Consider the following 15,427-nt stretch of genomic DNA (forward strand, 5'->3'; position numbering starts at 1 on the left):
CTGCCTAGTATCATCACATTGGATGTTAGGATTTCAACATATAAATTTTGGGGGAAACACAAACATTAATTCCATAACAATTAACCTAGAAAGGGTGATACCGTCTCTCCCTGAAGTTTTTCCAAACCCTCGTTCAGAGTAAATCTTTCCCATTTCTGTATTTCTGTAGCATTTTGTGTAATCAGTGTGACACCAAATTTATTCTACCTTGTGTTTAAATTAATATGGCACATACATATCAATCTCTGCTGTTATACTGCAATTTCTTAAGGGTACAGACTGAGTCTCATTCTTCTTTGTGGGATCCAAACGCCACCTATTCTCCCATCCTCTGGCTGTGCCAGCTGTATATCCTGCCTGCTACACCCAGAATGACTTTGAGTTCTGCCAAAGTGAACCGTATCACCTGAAAACATTAGTGAGCAAAGTAGACTCTACCACAGGTTTTGTCATGGAGGTTACCACACTATGCAGAAAAACAGCTCTCAGATCCCTTGTTAGACCCACTGGCTCACATTTTCCTCTTTCTGGATTGTCCTCCTGACTTCAAATTCCTTTCCTCATTATTTTGCCTAAATTCAGAGGTGCTCCAGCCCTATCACCACACTACCACACCCAAACCAGCTCAGCAAAATAAAATCCCATGTTGGTAAAAAAAAAAAATCCCCCCCTTCTCGGTAATGGGGGTTCAAAACAGCAGAAAATATTAAATCATCTAATAAATGGTTAACATTTAGTGAGTATTTATTATGCATGAAGTACTGTAATCCCTGTAAGGCATGTTTTATTATTCCCATTTTACAGATAAGAAAAGGGAAGGATGAAGAGGTTAAGTAAATCAATAAATATCACACAGCCAGAAAGTAGAAACCAGAAATCAAACCCAGGCACTTTGAATCCAGAGCCTGGGCCCTTAGTAATTAATCTCTACTAACTCATAGCACCTAATACAATGCCTTCCCTAGTAGGTATACCAAATTGTTGGTTGGATTAAATTTACTTATATTTCTAAGATCATCAGAAATACTGTTTCTTATGTTTCTTTTTTTCCAGCTTCAAACATTTCTTTTTGTTTATGAAATACCAAATTCCCATTATAAGAAAAAAGACACTACGTTAAAGCAAAACTTATGAGCATATTGCAACTTTTTGCTAGTTTTAGTTTTCTCAGCTTTATTGAGGTATAATTGGCAAATAATAATTGTGTAATATTTAAGTTGTAAAGCGTGATGATTTGATATACCTGTACATTGTGAAATGATTACCACAAAAAATTAACATATCCATCAGCTCACATAGTTACCATTAATTTATGGTGTGGTAAGAATACTTAAGATCTACTGTCAACAAATTTCAAATATACAATGCAGTATTATTAACTATAGTCACCATGATGTACATCCATCCTTATGGATATCCAAAGCTTTCTGTTTGTACTGGTATGAATGAACTGACTAATTTATTGACTATACAACTCAGTTTCCTCATCTGAAAATTCATTCATTCAGTTGATCACCAAATATTTATACATCCACCTATAGGCACTAGAGAAACAATGAAGCATAAGAAACATTCCATGCCTTTAACAAGTCCGCAGAGATATCACAGTCCAAAAGAAAAGTGTTGGACCAGATAATGTTGAAGATCCCTTCTAGCTCTAAAATTCTGTTGAGTGGGAGGCTTGCTCTCCTTGTACAGAGGTGGTGGATTACTGTCCTTGTCTAGACATTGGACAGGGGAGGTGGGCTTGTCAAATGATCATTGAGGAGAGAATTTAAGTCTGCCCCTGAACCAAATAACAAGGAACAGGAAGCCTTGCCTACTGCCCTCCTAACTCCACCATCTTTTCAGATACCTGGTGTCCTCCTGATTCCCTCTGAGTCCTCCAGATCCCATTTTGACACTAGGTAAGCCAACTGAACATGAGTGTTCCCTGCTCCCGAGCTACCCACAGAGCTTCCCTCTTCACTTTTACCCATAAGCTGAACACTTGATCTTTTCACTCTGGTACTCTCCTATCCTGCTGTTCTCAGTCCTAGCTGCGCATCACCGAGGGAATTTTTTACAGACACAAACCCAGCTCTCCACCTCTGGGGATTCTGATTTAATTGGTTTGACATGAGGCCCATTTACTGGTGTAGTTTTTCAGTTTTGTTTTTGTTCTTTAAATCCTCAGCAGATGATTCTAACATATAGCCAGAATTGAGAACTACTATGGTTTAAATGCTGGAGTTGCTTTATTTTTCCCTTGCTGGTTAAGGCTCTACTCTGGATTCTGGGACCAATTCTATTCTCAGCCTGGGAAGATTCAAGGCTAGCAGCTCACCAGCTCAGCAGCTCAGGGCTTAATCCCACTGTGGCCTGGACTCCCAGTTCCAGCAATTAAAGGCTGTTGTTATTCCTTGTGATTAAGCTCCTATCCCAAAGGAACAGGGAGAGTAAAAGAAGACAAAACAGTTGCTGGGGAGGTAAAACAGCAGGTGTTTACTCTAGTGGCCTCCCACTTCCTTCTGCCCCTGCATCTTTCCCTGCTTAAACCTCAGTAACAAAGTTGTCCTGAATAAAGCGTGTCACTTGGTGACAGGCATGGATAGAAATTATCTGACCTAACATCTCTCAGCCATACATACGTCAGCCTGCCAGATGTTTCTCTATTTCACTACATAAATTTGTTACTGAGACCTTAGTAATCTCTTTCCCAGAGATATTTCATCTTTAATCTCCTTTCCTTTCTTCTCCCTCTTTTAACTTGTATTTAGCTAATTTTAGAATCTTTTCCTCTCTCTTGATCCATTCTTACAAACCTCCCTCACTATGACTGTGATCATGCCTAAGTATAAATAAGACTTATATCAGTGGTGTCTTTAAAACAGAGTAAAGGAAAGTGACATTTTTTAAAGTGCAGTTTTGATGTGAAAAAGAAAACAACCTCTAGAGTCCATGAAAGTGCTAATAAAACTCTTCACAACTCCCACAAAAACCTATAGTCTCTTTATTGTCCTCTAAGAAAACCTTTTATCTAAAAATGAATATTCAACATAAATGTTACTATTTTTTTAAGAGTGAGAGAAAGGGAGGGTGGAGGAGGGGCAGAGGGAGAAGGAGAGAGAGAATCTTAAGAAGGCTCCACACCCAGCGTGGAGCCCGATGTGCAACTTGATCTCACAACCCGGAGATCATAACCTGAGCAGAAATCAAGAGTTGGATGTTTAACAGACTGAGCTACCCAGGTGCCCCATCATAAATGTTATTTTTAAACAGTTTGTTGTTTTGTGCTTTGATACTTGTTTTACAATAATTTTGGTTTTTACTGTTTTTTCTGCTATTATTTCTTATAAGACTTCATTTTGTAGATTACAGTATTCCCCCCTCCCCTCCCTTATCTTCAGGGAATACGTTCCAAGACTTCCAGTGGATGCCTGCAACCATGGATAGCATTGAACCCTATATATACTATTGTTTTTTCCTATACATACTTCCCTATGATGCAATTTAATTTGTAAATTAGGCACAGCAGGAGATTAACAACAATAATTCATAATAAAAGCAATTATAATATGCTGCAATAAAAGTTAGGTGAATATGGTCTCTCTCTCTCTCTCCCTCTCTCAAAATATCTTGCTGTACTGTAATCACCCTTTTTCTTCTCGTGATGATATGAGATGATAAAATGTGTACGTGATGAGATGAAGTGAGGTGAATGACATAGGCATCGTGACATAGTGTTTGGCTACTGTTGACTTTCTGCTGATTCGTCAGAAGGAGGATCGTCTGCTTCCTGACCGTGGTTGACCACAGGAAATTGAAACCACCAGAAAATGAAACCACAGATAAGGGAGGCCCACTGTATTCTCAGAAGATCAGTACCACCTATAACATTGTCTTAACTGAAAGTTCCACTTTCAGTACCAAAGTTTTAGAACCGAAGTCATCTGTAAATTGAGGACTGCGTGAATATTCCTAGGTACTCCTCCCTTAACTAAGAAGTCTGTTTTTTCTAACATCACAGGGACCATTCTTAAGGTTTCCCAAAGAAGAATGAATATGAGGGAATATTTTGATGACATCCATTTCTTTTGATACAATTGATGACTTCTCAGCCATATGTGAGATGGAGGGAGTCACTCTCTTCTCTGGCCCTGGAGAATCTGCTGTATATATGATTTTCCTAAGGTCAAGGATAGTATCATGACACAGTACCCCTTGTACCCACAAAATTTGACAATCTAAAGAAGCAATCCTTATCATAATGTCTCTAACTATTCTCAGAAAAGTGCTTTTAAAAATCATTTGTCTAATTGAAGATACGTTCTAAAATATGTTCATTTTTCTTGGCATTAAGTATAAATCTTAGTTTGATTCTGTCCTGTTTTGACTAAGTACTGATTTTCTATGAGCATTAACAAAAGAAAAAAAGAGGATTTTCAAATGTTTTAAAGCACATAAAACAATTTTTTCTATTATATGGTGAAGTATGTGTTCTGTATTGCTTGAGAGTATCACAATCAGGATTTATGATCTTTATGTATTTTTAGTACATATTTAAATAAGTCATTGTGAATCAGATATCCTAAGATCATTTATTTAATTACCTGCATTATCTAACCCCTACTTAAATTTCTTTTCTAGACATATTACACCTACAGACTAAATTATTCATCTCACCAAACTTTCTAAGCTGACAAAGCTAGCTGAAGTGCTATTGCGAAAGCAAGTCTCAGCTCAACAAATACTTTTTCTTTTATTAAAAGATAAGGGTAAAGAACTATCATGTCTAAAAATAGATACTTGGAGCTTAAAATCTGTCAGACCATATGTTGTACAACTTCAAGATCCAGGAAACAAAGACATCTTTCTCCTGGGGGTATGTATTATTACTCATTCTAAGGGATCAAGTGCCAGTCCATATGACTATACAGTCATTTAAACATCTTTAGAAGAGAAACACATTATGAATTCCTGGGATGGTGAAGGGAAAATATTAGTCAGTTGGCACTGATCTGATCTGCATGTAATTGTTCTGGTGCTGTGAGAATGCATGTGACAGTGTGATTTTTTTTTTATTTTTATTTTTTTGCTCCCAATGTCCTTGAGATTTCTTTTAAGGAAATTACTTTTCTTGTTTCTCTTTGGCAGTCAGTGCAATGACCACAAAATATAAGATTTGGTAAGGCTTTTGCCTATAAGCAAGATAGTATTTTACAAACTGTTATACAATCTTTGTAATTCTTTTTCTGTATTGAAATTTTAGCCTTTTTTCTTTGTGGATATGTTATTTTATTGTTTTAAAGTTTAAAAACTCCTTTTAAAACTGGAATAAGTTTTCAAACCTAATGCCATTAGTTTCTAAATATGTTTTACATATGTAGTACATGTTCTATAACATCGAACATGTTTTATATGGTGCAAATTCAGCCATCTTCAGAGATTTAATTTTAGTCTGATGCTAGAATATCATTCTGAGATTGTATACATTAGTGCATTGAGGCAATCTGGCAGTTACTAAGCTCTGACCACAAACAATTCCAACCTCCAGAGGGGACTCTTTTCTACTTTTATAACTATCAGACCTCCACTTCCCTTTAGATTGCAGAGACCCAACTACATATTTACAAAGCCAAACACTTTTAAAATGTTAAGGTTAAGGGCAGCCCCGGTGGCGCAGCGGTTTAGCGCCACCTGCAGCCCGGGGTGTGATCCTGGGGACCTGGGATCGAGTCCAACGTTGGGCCTCCTGCATGGAGCCTGCTTCTCCCTCTGCATGGAGCCTGCTTCTCCCTCTGCCTGTGTCTCTGCCTCTCTCTCGTTCTCTCTGAATAAATAAATAAATCTTTAAAAAAATATTAAGGTTAAGAGGTTCAACCCCTCTCTCGTTATTTGGCAATGATTGCATGGGCTAGTTAGTTGTAAAGATAGAAATGTCTGTTCTTTGTCAACTAACAAAAGGCCTTCAGTGCTCTTCAAGTGATGGAAGGGGAAGGAGGAAATGAAAAGTAATATCAGACAGTGTATTTCTTCTGGGATAGGAGGCTATATTTCTTTTCATTTTTAGAGATATTTGTGTGTACATTGTGTATATATAAAGAAAAGCATACACATGTGATATAAAGATACAAATGAATGAATACACAATATAAACCTAAATCTCTCTCCCTTTCCTCAGTTACCCAGCTGCCTTCTCTGGAGGCAAACACTGTACCTAGTGTCTTGGAGAGTCTTCTAACGATAATCCGTGCATTTGCCAGCATACCTATATAAATTCCCCTTCTCTCTTTCTCTTTCCCCTCCTTTGGTCTAAAGCTAGTTACTATTCACTTACTCTGTTCCTTGAGTTTTCAATCTTAAAGATTCTTCCAGGGACACCTGGGTAGCTTAGTCAGATAAGCATCCAACTCTTGGTTTTGGCTCAGGTCATGACCTGAGGGTCATGAGATCAAGTCCTATATTGGGCTCCATGCTCAGCATGGAGTCAGCTTGGATTCTCTCCCTTTCCCTCTCCCTCATCTTCTTCCCCTTTCCCTACTCATGTGCATGCTGTCTCTCACTCTCTCTCAAATAAATAAATAAAATCTTAAAAAATACGATTGTTCCAAATCAGTATATACAAAAGTCATCATTTTTTTATACTGGCTGTATAATAATCTACTTTATGAGTATACCATAATTCATCTTAGCAGTCCTTAATAACATTTACTAATGTTTCCCATCATTTATTATTACAAATAGGCTGCAAAAAATTTCATTTGCACATATTTTGTGTTGCACATATGCAAGATTATAGAATAAAAACCTAGAAGTTGAAATTATTAGGTCAAAGAATATGAGCATTTTTAATTTTGACAAATAGAATCAAGTTGCCCTCCATGAACATTGTACCAATTTTCACTCCTAACAGTAATACATGAGAAGGAAGCAATGTTTTTGCTAGGACCCACTTCATATTTATACTCCAAAAGGAATAAAAGCACCAGTAGATTTCTTTTATGTTATAAATGTCAAGAAACTCGAGCATTTAGAAAATATAAAGTAAGATACAGAAAGCTGACAATATACTAACATTTCGTAGTTTGTTGATAAGCAAGAAAACTATCATCATGTTACAAGAGAGAATTTTGAATTATATTTTCCAAAACCATGAAAACTTTTAAATCTTCCTATTTATATTATTAAAAATATAAAGAGTTATTGCCAATAATAATGATAACAAGAGGAAATGCTATATGGCATATACAAAACTGTCATGATACAAAAAACAAATATACAGTTGGACTGTGATTTTTAAAAAATCTGTATTGCAATAATATGTATCACAACGTTCTAAGACTCAAATTAGCCCTCAAATTTGCTAATAGTTATTCTGGAAGTACATGTTAAAATAATTTTGGGGAAAAAAGCCCTCGTAGATATATTTAGTTGTACTATAAAAATTTTGACCAAAAGACCAGGTACTCTGTTATTCATAAAGTGAAAAAAGTTTTATAAACTTATAAAAATAGTAGAGATGCTAAAGAAAAATCTAAATGCATAGTTTTGGAGATAAGAGCCTTAAGGAATATGAACGTTAAAACTCTTCTACCTTGGTAAGATTTCTATGAGAACCAGGGGATTGTTCCATAAAAAAAAGAGAGCAAATATGCATTGGCCCCAGCTCCAATTGTCACTTCTAGGATTTTGTAATGTAAATAGATAAAAATGTATTTTTATGAAGAATTGATGAATTAAGATTGGAACAATCTGTTATATAAAATTTCATAACAACAATATGAATCATAATTTAAAAATTAGAAATAAAATCCAAGTCCTCTTTATTAAAGAAAGATTCTCAAGAATTCTCAACCGTCTTTTTGTCATCCAAAGTTGATTTTGTCATTCAAAATTCATTCTTAGGGCACCCCCGGTGGCGCAGCGGTTTAGCGACACCTGCAGCCCGGGGTCTGATCCTGGAGACCCAGAATCGAGTCCCGCATCGGGCTCCCTACATGGAGCCCGCTTCTCCCTCTGCCTGTGTCTCTGCCTCTCAGTCTCTCTCTCTCTCTGAATAAATAATTTTTTTAAAAAATGCTTATTTAAAAAAAAAACAAAATTCATTCTTAACTGAAAGTTAATACCACTGTGTGTATCTCTCTGATAATACTATAGGGATGGGGCCAGATAGTTCAGTAGGCAACCTCATTATTGAAACTCTGATTATAGAAGTGGCTGAAAAAGCAGTTTTGAAAACAAAGTTCCACATAGCTGGTTATAACATTTAAATTGTGTCTAAAAAAAAATACCAAAGAAAACACTTCGGTCAAATAACTAGTCAAATCAGTAAAACATAAAATTAGTCAAACCAGGGTTTTGGCATCAAGGGACAAACTGTCACTTGGCTGGATATTTCATATTTCATCCATATATTTACCATGCTGTAATTGTAGCTCCATCTCCAGATGACAGCAAAAAAGGTGACAAAAATACTTCTTCACAATAGTCCTTTCAAATTAACCTAATTATGTAGCTCTGTCACATGTTTCAACACAACATATCAGCAATTAGAACTACAATGTAGGATGCCCCTCACGTGGCAATGAAGTAGCATTGCTCTTTAAAAAGAATGGGCAAAAATGTACTAAAATGACTGTGTTTAACACTAATATTAAAACTTCTGATTCTCTCACAATTGCATTTTCATCATCATCTCTGTTACCATCACCATCTCTAGCATCATCTAGAAACCTAGCATCATATGTGATGCCAAAAAATTAAGTAGTTTTAAGAATAAGGGGTCAATTCTTTACCCTATTGTCTTTTTGGCCCTGATTTCATTTCTGCAACTATTTGACGTTGGCAATCTATATGCTGGCCTGGAATTCTACACGCTAATATCTTCACATTTCATACAATTTAGAAGTATAAAGAGAATGGATTTATTATCTCTTCAGATAAACAAGTCTCCTTGTACAAATGTAGGAGTCAACATCCATATTTCTAGAATAATGTATTTTACATGTTCCCCAGATGCTGCTACCATGGTGACAGACTAACTGGCAACATTCTGGACTACTTTATTGTAACACTTGGTTACCTTATATCTTAAAGTAGAAAATGATTTTTAAAAATAAACGACTAAAATGCTTCTCAAGTCATTGTCCCTTTTTTCTGTGTATCTATGATACTGTCCTAGCTAACCACAAGATCTAGATTTAATTAAAGTTCAACTGGATTTCTTGTGCAGTTCTGCTGTTCTCTTCATCCTTACGTTAATCTTTTGAAAGCCATTGAATCCATTAATAAACAGGACATGTAGGCACCCTGACAACCAATATCTGCATAGCCAGCCAAAAATCATCCATTGATTGGATTGAATTGAATTGGATTCAGTTATTAAAATACCCAGGAAAAAAAACAGAATCAAATTATTTCTTTTTAAATTATGTTTAATTGTTTTTAAAGCAAAGATTACCAAATGAAGAAATTAGCCAAAATGGAATTATGTTTCTTCAGACTTTGCAAAAAGATTTATGTTTATTTTCTATAAAAATAGCTATAGGTATGCTTTACTTTTATTAGCTCACTTAAGTCTTACAATAACCACGGAAATTAGAAAGTATTATCATTGCTTTGCAAATGAGATTGTGACTCAGAAGAGTTAGATAACTTGTCAACAGTTACACAGTTAGTAAGGTTATGGCAGAGCCAGACTTGCAACCAGATATATCAACTCTAAATCCCAAACATGGTTATTTGTGAGTGAAGATTAGAACAAATCTTTCACTCACAAAATGCATAGATGTTTCATAGATATTCATCTCCAGAGAACAGAGCCAGAGGAGATTAATTTAAATCATAACAGGAAGTATTGAAGTTAGTTATAGAGAAAGCTATTTAAACAGTGAGAGTAGGATGGGGAAAAGAGCATCCAAGGGGTTACTACTGTAGCATTGGTAGTGTTCTAATTTTTATATTGAGTGTTGGGTTGACTGCTGCTCATTATGTCATCATATATTATCCCTTATGCATGTGTTATGTTTCTTAGTATGTATTAAAATATGTAATAAAAACATTTTATTTTATTTTATTTTATTTTAAAGATGTTATTTATTTATTCATGAGAGACCTAGAGAGAGAGGCAGAGAAATAGGCAGAGCAAGAAGCAGGAACTTGATCCCAGGACCCCAGGATCATGACTTGAGCCAAAGGCAGACGCTCAACCACTGAGCCACTCAATAAAAACATTTTAAAAGAAAATTTTAAAACATATGAGTTATTGAGGGATGTTGTGAAATTTTTGTCTAAGTATCTTAAAAAATAAAAACAGATATTTTCCTCTGGGTAAACACAATGTAATTAATGAGTGGGTCACATGGAGCCCCTATAGCACACAACATTCTGACCAAATGCTTATCATTACTGTTTCTTTGCTATTTCTGTGTCAGAACTCAAATGACTCCACTTGGTATTAGAGAAAATCTCCTAAAATAAGATTAGAACAAAATCCCAAGAGAATTAAGGTCATTTGATTCAAGTGGACAATTCTGAATTGTAACTTTAGCATTTGGATAACTCCTATTAAACCTACATGTACTTTTCCTTCATATTAAGATACTAGTTTGAGTTTTTAGAATAACAAATCATTGTAACATCATCACATTAAAGAGCAAACATGTCCATTTTCTCAAAATAGTAGTAGTTTCCTTTTGTTAGCATAAGTGACCTTAATAAAAACAGGCTAATTCACAATTGCTATTCAGTATTATCCCATTCTCACAAATACGTAATGGACCAACCCATACTATGGTTTGGTTTTATTTATTTTTATTGTAAAAGCAATCAAGCCTATGGTCATAAAAAGTCAGCCCCCAACTCCACTTTTCAGTGGAGTTGGGGGCCATTACCATTGTCTTTTACCATTTTTTAAAATATTTTATTCTGAAGCAATCTTTACACCCAATATGAACCTCAAACTTACAACCCCAAGATCAAGATGTACATGCTCTACTGACCAAGCCAGGTGCCCCTATTACCTATTTGTATTTGGTTCTTTGTATTACCTCCATAACTCTAAGTGACATTTCTATAATACTATTTCTTCATTTTATGTGAACTTCTGAAATTTTAATTCTTTACTTTTATTGAAATTACATTTATATAACCTAAAAAGTCAAATAATACTACAAAGCTTAAATGAAGAATAGTAGACTTTGAGGGTCCTGTTTTGATATGTCTCCCACACTCGAGCTCACAGGCAACTCCTCTCAATTCTTTTATCTTTAATTATTTCTTTTCATGATTCTAAATAATATGCTATATTGCTATTTTTGTTATTCCATTTTAGATGTTTATATGTCACCTTTTAACCACAAAAAATCTGGATTCAGCTCCTATATATTACCCACATCCTTAAAAAAAAAAAAAACAAAAAAGAGGGTCACCTGGGTGGCTCAGTGGTTGAGGATCTGCCTTTTGCTAAGGTCATGATCCCCGGCTCCTGGGATCGAGCCCTTCATCAGGCTCCCCAGAGGGAGCCTGCTTTTCCTTCTGCCTATGCCTCTGCCTCTGTCTCTCTCTGTGTGTCTCATGAATAAATAAAATCTTTTTTAAAAATAAGATTTTATTTTTAGTAATCCTCTACCTAGTGTGGGCCTTGAACTGACAACCCCAAGATCAAGAGTCATATGATCTACTGACTGAGCCAGTGAGGTACCCCTCCTTGCATTTCTTTTTACGCACTTTCAATTTTTGGTTAAATCATTTACCATTAGTTTACATGTTATTACTATGCAAATATTGTTCACTATTGTTCACACAGTGCTGTTTAGTTTTCTGTTTACCTGTTGTAATGTTTCATGAACTCTTCAAAAGTGCAGAAGTCCTTTTCTTATGAGCGAACATATGAAGTGAGCTCTCAATTCCGGTTTTATTCTCAGAGACATCCCTTCTGGGGCCCAGCTCCTTCTGCCTCTGTCTAGATTGATCACTCTCCAGATGTTATGAATGGCAATAGTCTAGAATTTTACTAAAGTGTTATCCTTGGTTTTCCCTTTGTCTTTCCCCTTGTGTTGAATCTCTTGTTTCCTGGGGCCCTTATTTTCCTTTTTCTTGTTTTTTTTTTCTTCTTCTTCTCATTTTAGCATGATCTATCACTGATAGCTTCTTAAGTAACAGTTCATGAGAACACTATTCTTGATACCTTGAAAATCTGAGAGTGTCCTTAATTTATCTTCCTTAGCAGTTTGTCTCCTAATCCAGAGAGGCTATAAATCATTTTCCCTACATTTTTTTTTCATTTTCCCTACATTTCTTATGCCTTTGAGCTCTTGCCTTCCAGCTTTTAGTGTTGCTGTTGAGAAATATGGAGGCATTCTGATGTTTGTTTTTTTCCTCTATGAGAGCTTTTATAAACATACATTCATTCAGTCGTGAATATTTATTGAGCAGCCATTTACTGTGCCAGATTCTGTTTTAGAAGCTAGGAATTATAGCATTGAAAAAAAGAAAGGCATAAATCCCTGTTTTTGTGAAACTTACATTTTAGTGGGGGGAGGCCCACAAATAACAAGTGACATAAATAAAATATACACTATATTAGATAGTGATAAGTATTTGAGCAGAGCAGGAAAATATGTAGTATACGAGGAGGAAATCCTCTTATATAAGAAGGATCTTACTTAGAAGGGAACTTTGAGGAAAGACCTGAAAGAAGTGAGAAAGAAAGCCCCATCTCCAGGGGATGATCATTCTGGGTAGAGAGAACAGTAAGTGCACAGACCATGAGATGATTGTTTAAAGAACAATTAGGAAGCCAGCATGACTGGAACAAAATGAACATGGTAAAAGGTAACAGACAGTGAGCTCAAAGTGGTAACATGTAATCAGATCTTATAAGAACTTGTTTTTTTGTTGTTGTTTGTTTTGGTTTTATTTAAATTCCAGTAAATATACAATATAACATTAGTTTAGGTGTACAATATACTGATTTAACACTTCCATACGTCATTTGCTGCTAATCACAAGTGCCCTCCTTAATCCTCATCACCTATTTATCCATCCCTCCACTCCCCTGCCTTCTGGTAGCCATCAGTTTATGCTCTATAGTTAACAGTCTATTTTTTAATTTGCCTCTCTCTCTTTTTTTCCCTTTGCTCATTTGTTTTGTTTCTTAAATTCTGCATATAAGTAAAATTATGTGATTTTTTTTTCTGACTGATTTCACTTGGCATAATATTCTCTACTTCTATCCATGTCATTACATGGCAAGATTTCACTCTTTTTATGACTGAGTAATATTCCATTGTATGCATATACCACATCTACTCTTTTTTTCCCCTGTTTCAATTTAATTTCAAGTTAGTTAATGTATAGTGTAGTATTGGTTTCAGGAGTAGAATTTAGTGATTCATCCCTTATATATAACACCTCCTGTTCATCCCAATAAGCACCCTCCTTAATACCCTTCACCTATTTAGCCCATACCCTCACTCACCTCCCTTCCAGCAACCCCCAGTTTGTTCTCTTAACTATAGAGTGTCTTATAGTTTGCCTCCCTCTCTGTTTTTATCTTATTTTATTTTTCCTTCTCTTCCTCTATGTTCATCTGTTTTGTTTCTTAAATTTCACACAAATGAAATCATATGATATTTGTCTTTCTCTTTTTGCTTATCATTATACACTCTAGTTCTATGCACGTTGTTGCAAATGGCAGGATTTGTTTTCTTTCATTCTTTTTGACAGCTGAGTAATATTCCTCTGTGTGTGTGTGTGTGTGTGTGTGTGTACCACATTTTTAAAATACATTCATCAATCAATGGACACTTTGGCTGTTTCCATTATCTGGCTATTAATTGGCTAGATAATGCTGCCATAAACTTTAGGGTGCATGTATCCCTTTGAATTAACATTTTTGTATTCTTTGGGTAAATACCTAGTAGTATGATTATGGATCATGGAATAATTCTATTTTTAACTTTTCAAGGAATCTCTGTACTATTTTCCACAGTGACTTCACCAGTTTGCATTCCCACAAACAGTGCAAGAGATTTTTTTCACATCCTCACCAACGCCTGTTTTTTCTTGTGTTGATTTTAGCCATTCTAGGTGTGAGGGGATATTTCATTGTACTTTTGATTTGTATTTCCCTGATCATCAGTGATGTTGAGCATCTTTCTTTTTCTTTTTATTCTTTAGAGAGGGAGAGAGAGGGGTTGACAGAGGCAGAAGGAGGGGAGGGAGAGAGAATCCTAAGCAAGCTCCATGCTAGACATTGATCTTACAACCCTTAGATCATGACTTGAGCTGAAATCAAGAGTCAGACACTTAATTGACTGAGCATCTCGGGTACTCTGAGCATCTCTTCATGTGTCTGTTGACCATCTGTATGTCATCTTTGGAAAAAATGTCTGTTCACGTCTTCTGCCTGTTTTTAAATTGGATTATTCATCTTTTGGGTGAGTTTCATAAGTTCTTTATATATTTTTGATACTAATCCCTTTTTTGCAAATATCTTCTCCTATTTCATAGCTTGCCTTTTAGTTTTGTTTATTGTTTCCTTCACTTTGCAGCTTTTTATTTTGATGAAGTCCCAATAATTCATGTTTGCTTTTGTCTCCCTTGCCTCCAGAGATGTTTCTAGCAAGAAGTCGCTACAGCCAAAGTCAAAAAGTTTGCTGCCTGTGTTCTTCTCTAGGCTTCTGATGGACTCCTGTCTCATTTAGGTCTTTCATCCATTTTGAATTTATTTTTGTGTATGGTGTAAGGAAGTGGTCCAATTCCATTTTTTTGCATGTTGCTGTCCAGTTATCCTAACACCATTTGTTGAAAAGACATTCTCTTTCCCATTGGATATTCTTTCTTGCTTTGTCAAAGATTAATTGACCTAATAATTTTGAGTTCATTTATAGGTTTTCTATTATCTTCTTTGATCTATGTGTCTATTTTGTGCCAGAACCATACTGTTTGATTACTACAGCTTTATAATTTAACATGAAGTCTAGCATTGTGAGGCCTCAGCTTTGTTTTTTCTTTTTCAAGTTTGCTTAGGCTATTCAGGGTCTTTTGTGGTTCCGTATACATTTTAGGGTTGTGTTTTCTAGCTTTGTGAAAAATGTTGGTATTTTGAAAGAGATTGTATTGAATGTGTATATTGCCTTGGGTAGTATAGACACTTTAACAATATTTGTTTTTCCAATCCATGAGCATGGGTTGTCTTTCCATTTCCTTGTGTTATCTTCAATTTATTTCATCAGTATTTTATAGGTTTCAGAGTACAGGTCTTTCAATCATTTGGTTAGGTTTATTTCTAGGTATCTAATTGGTTTTGGTGCAATTGTAAATGGGATCAATTCCTTAATTTCTCTTTCTGCTGCTTGATTATAGGTGTATAGAAATGCAACAGATTTCTGTATGTTTACTTTATATCCTGCAACTTTACTGAATTCATATATCAGTTCTA

This window comes from Vulpes vulpes, chromosome 7, assembly GCF_048418805.1.
Source record: "Vulpes vulpes isolate BD-2025 chromosome 7, VulVul3, whole genome shotgun sequence".
Taxonomy (NCBI): domain Eukaryota; kingdom Metazoa; phylum Chordata; class Mammalia; order Carnivora; family Canidae; genus Vulpes; species Vulpes vulpes.